This window comes from Equus przewalskii, chromosome 1 (genome assembly GCF_037783145.1).
Source record: "Equus przewalskii isolate Varuska chromosome 1, EquPr2, whole genome shotgun sequence".
NCBI classification, from domain to species: Eukaryota; Metazoa; Chordata; class Mammalia; order Perissodactyla; family Equidae; genus Equus; species Equus przewalskii.
In genome coordinates this window covers 78,743,124-78,747,872 of record NC_091831.1, presented here as the reverse complement: position 1 = coordinate 78,747,872, position 4,749 = coordinate 78,743,124, and positions in this window count along the sequence as shown.

The following is a 4,749-nucleotide window of genomic DNA, read 5'->3' as shown; positions in this document are numbered from 1 at the left end:
GAAACATATTGAAACAAATATTATATGTTTATTTTTCTTTGCTTGATCTATCAATTTGAAACAGGTATGTTAAAAACCACCAAATACAACTTTTTTCTTTTCACCAGTATCTGATGTCCCACTTTGACTGGTATGATGTTTCTTGTCTTGAATTCTGTTTTGTCAATGTTCAAATTTGAACACCTGTTTTCTTTCAAACCATATTTGTATATCCTTCTCCGTCTTGGTTTACCACCCGGGGTTCAACCCCAGCTGTGACTCTTACCAGTTGTTTGATCTTGGATTGATTACTTAACTGCTATGCCTCAATTTCCCCATCCATTAAATGGAGATGCTAATAGCAACTGCCTTCTAATGTTGTTAGAGGATTAAATGAGCTACTATTTGTAAAGTGTTTAGAACAGTGCCTGGCAGCACACAGTAAGTGCTACAGACATAAGAAGCTATAGAAAAAATAAAATCTTTCTTTCAACTATTTCTGTTTGATTTCATTCCGTTTATCATCTAATAACAACATAATAGTTTCTTCCTTTATTTTTTAAAACCCAGAGTCAATTTTTATGGGTGTCAAATCCATCTACACTCATCCTAAGTACTTTAATTATATTAGACATATTTCTGCCATCTTATTTAACATTTTTTCATTTGTCACAAATTTTTTCCTTCATTTCCTATTTTACATTGGATATATGGCATTTTCTCCCAACTAAAAACATAAATAATTAATCGCACCTAACTGTTTAAGAAAACATGTCTTTCCCTTTTCCTAATATTTCTAATGCATCTTATTCGTATAATGTGTAATAGTTTCCATATAACATATCCTGTTTTTACATCTTCTCATACCATCTACACTTCTGCATAGTGTTTTTATACACCCATGGCTTCCACCCCCCTCTCTGTGTTAATGACTTCCATGTCTATATCTCTGACTCTAATTTCTACCCTGATCTTAAACCTGGTTATTCAACTGGCTCAGACATCTCATTTGCACGCCTCTCGGGTATTTCAAATTCAACACATCCAAAACTGAACACGCTACTCTGCGTTCCATTCCTCCAGGAATGGTACCACCATCTACACAGTTGTCCAAGCTATCACTTTGACTTCCCTCTCTGCTTCTTCCACTACTTCCAGTATAACACTGTTTCCTGTCAATTCTTCTTAGATTTGATTTGAATGTCTATGTTGTTTTCTCTTCATCGTCTCATATCTAGATTGTTTGACCATTCTGTAACTAGGCTTTTCCTCCTCTGCCCGTTCCAATACACCCTTCTACCCTACAACCTGAGTGACTTTATAAAACAAAAATCTCATGATATCACTACCTGCTGAAAACTCTTTGATGGTATCGTGTTCATTTTGGATTAAATGTTAATGCCTCAATCTACTTTACAAGTCTGTGTGTGATCTTGTTCCTGTTAACTCTTAGCTTTTCTCCTTCCCAAACTCCTTGGAGGAATTCCTTCTAGCTCCTCAAACACATCAGGCTTTCTCTCATCTTCATACTTTTCCACAAGTTGTTTCTTCTTCCTGGAACGTTTTCCTTCCTCTTGGCCTGGCAAAATTTTACTCAACACTTAGACCTCAGATTAGACGTCGTTTCCTCTGAGAAGCCTGCCTTATTCAGGATGCCATGGTCTCTCACAGCCCACTGTGTTTCCTCCTCAATGCAGTGTCCTGTGAATGTTCATTTTTTTATCTTTGATTTCAAAATGCCCAGCAAAGACAGGGGCTATTCTTGTATCCTATGTCCAGAATGTGCCTGATGTATGCTAAGTCCTCAATAAAATGTATTGACTTGAAATGCATGTCCATGCCATCCTTCAGGTTCCTGGGGTTCTTTTAACTCTATAAATTTCTTTCAAATCCCTCATTTGTTTGCTTCTTAGAGACATCCTAAGCATCCTCAACTGTTTATACTTTACCAATGACATTTTACTTTAAAACGATCCTTTGTTGCTTGTTTTCCAAAGTAATTTTCCGTGTCAGTGAACTCTCTCAATGTTCCTGGACTATAAGTAGGAATACATTAGGCTTCTCATTCTATAGCGAGACAACTAAACTCTGAAGAAGTTAGTAACGTTCCCAGGAAGGCCAGAGTCAGGACCATCTATTTTAGATCTTTCAATTCAATTGGGTACTCTTTTTTTAAATTGCAGCAAAATATACATAACATAATATTTACCATCTTAACCATTTTTAAGTGTGTTGTTCAGCTGTGTTAAGTACATTCACATTGTTGTGCAACCAATCTCAAGAACTCTTTTCACTTTGTAAAACTGAAACTCTATGCCAGTTAAACAACGCCTCTTGCTCCCTCTTCCTCCCAGCCCCTGGAAACCACCATTCTACTCTAGATCTTTATGAATTTGACTACTCCAGGTACTTCACATAAGAGGAATCATACAGTATTTTTCTTCTTCTGACTGGCTTATTTCACTTAGCATAACGTCTTCAAGATTCATCCATGTTGTAGCATGTGTCAAAATTTCCTTCCTTTTTAAGGCTGAATAAAATTCAATTACATGTATATATCACATGTTGTTTATCCATTTATCTGTCGATGGATACTTGGGTTGCTTCCACCTTTTGGCTATTGTGAAAAATGTTGTTGTGAACATGGGTGTACAAATATCTCTTTGAGCCCCTCCTTCCAATTCTTTTGGGTGTGTACCCAGAAGTGGAATTGCTGGATCATATGGTAATCCTATTTTACGTTTTTTGAGGAATTGATATACTGTTTTCTATAGCAGTTGTACCATTTTACATTCTGATTAACAGTGCACAAAGGTTCTGATTTCTCCATAACCTCACCAACACTTCTTATTTTCTGTCTTTTGATAGTAACCATCGTAATGAGTGTGAGATAGTATCTCATTGTAGTTTTGTATATCCCTAATGGTTGGTAATACTGAGATCTTTTCATGTGCTTGCTGGCCTTTTGCATATCTTCTTTGGAGAAATACTCATCCAAGTCCTTTGCCCATTTTCTAATTGAGTTGTTTGCTTTTTGTTGTTGTATTGTGGTTACATATTCTGGCTATTAGCCTCTTATCAAATATATGACTTGCAAATATTTTCTTCCATTCCAAAGGTTGCCTTTTCACTCTATTCATTATGTCCTATGATCTAATCAGATACTCTTGACATTACTTTACATTGTCTCTTTACAGGGTTATTTAGAGAAGTGGTACAAGGCATAGACGGAGTCATGACAATAGGGCTGGGGAGCCCTGTTATCAGAACAAACACATGAGGTCAAAGGACTGTGTCAAGGGTGTAGGTGCTGAGTCCACAGTAGGGGAATGTTGTGGGAAGGGAGGCACTTACTTTTCTTCTGCGTAAAGATTTGTCATAGAGACTGAGGTGGTCCTATGCCAATAGATGGGGCCCAAATGATCCCCATGGTGGTTAAAGAAGGGATGCCAAGGCTGAGAATTGTTTAAGCCAGTGGCCTTTTTGATTGAGTCATATATAAGAAGATTAGAGGTTAATTTCATTTCTTTTATAAGAGATTTGAACCACTATTCAAATAGTAAGAAGTACCTGGAGAGTCCCACCAAGTACTCAAGGAGGCACCTAAGAACCACCCAACTAAATGCAGGTCCCAGAAGAACCAGGAGCCCACGTTAAGTTTATTGTCTATTAATGAAATTCTATCCTTTTAGTAAAAGGAGATCCGGGACCTCAGGAAAGATATTGCCAACTTGACTTAGGCTAGGACTTATTATTTATCCATAAGAACGAAGCCAGGAATGGTGTGTATCAATGTCAGATTATTAGTAGAGGATTGGTGCCTTTCAAACAAAGGGTAAGTTACCTGAATCAAATTAGAAATAAAACCCAGGTTACCAATGAGCCAGGACTAGCAGATCAAAGTTGCAAAGAGATTTTAGGTGTGAATGAGTTTGTTATCTGAAGTTCATAGCTGCAATTTTTTCCCTGTTTGTATTTAGGATCTGTTTCCCAGAGGGACAGGTAGCCAAATGTGGTATTACCTACATATTCCCTTTAGCTATATAGATTAATACAGGATTATTTCTCTTTATGAGTTTTCAACCAATAAAATTCTATAGGCACAAGCAAAGTTTTCTTCTAGAACAAATTGCTTCAGGTCCCACTGCTGCCAACAGATGACATTACTGGTCTGCTTACTCATTTTAGACTCAGCTGTAACACTGTTCATTAGTCTATTATTGAGCTGTTTTAAGACATCATTAAACCCATAATATTTTTAAAGTACCGCTGAAAAAATATTGAAAGTGTCATAACAGAAACTTACAATTACAAGGAAAACAGAGGAAGTGACTTTTAAAAATGGAAAGTGGTAAGGAAATGACAAATGCAGCGCACACACCTGAGGTGAATCATGTAACAGTAGGAATTATTCTCAAGGATAAAAAGTGAATCACCAATGAAAGAAAAGGGCCCGGCAATTGACAATAACAAGCAAGATGAAGAAAAGAGATTTATGCGGCTGAAAGATCAACCTTAGTATCAGAGGTGATTAGTCTAATAAGTTGACTTTTTAGGCTTTAGTTTATTAGACTAAGAAGTCTAAAGTTAATAGAGAACCTGACGGGAAAGCGACGACATTACTGCCACGGAAACGTCCGTCATGAGCCACAGATGGTTGAGTGGGTTCATGGCCATTTGAATCTGCACCAAATCAAAGTGGAAAGTGACAGATGTACGTGAGGTTGCCTGGCATCTAATGAGTTAACAAAGTTCTTTCAAAGATCTTCA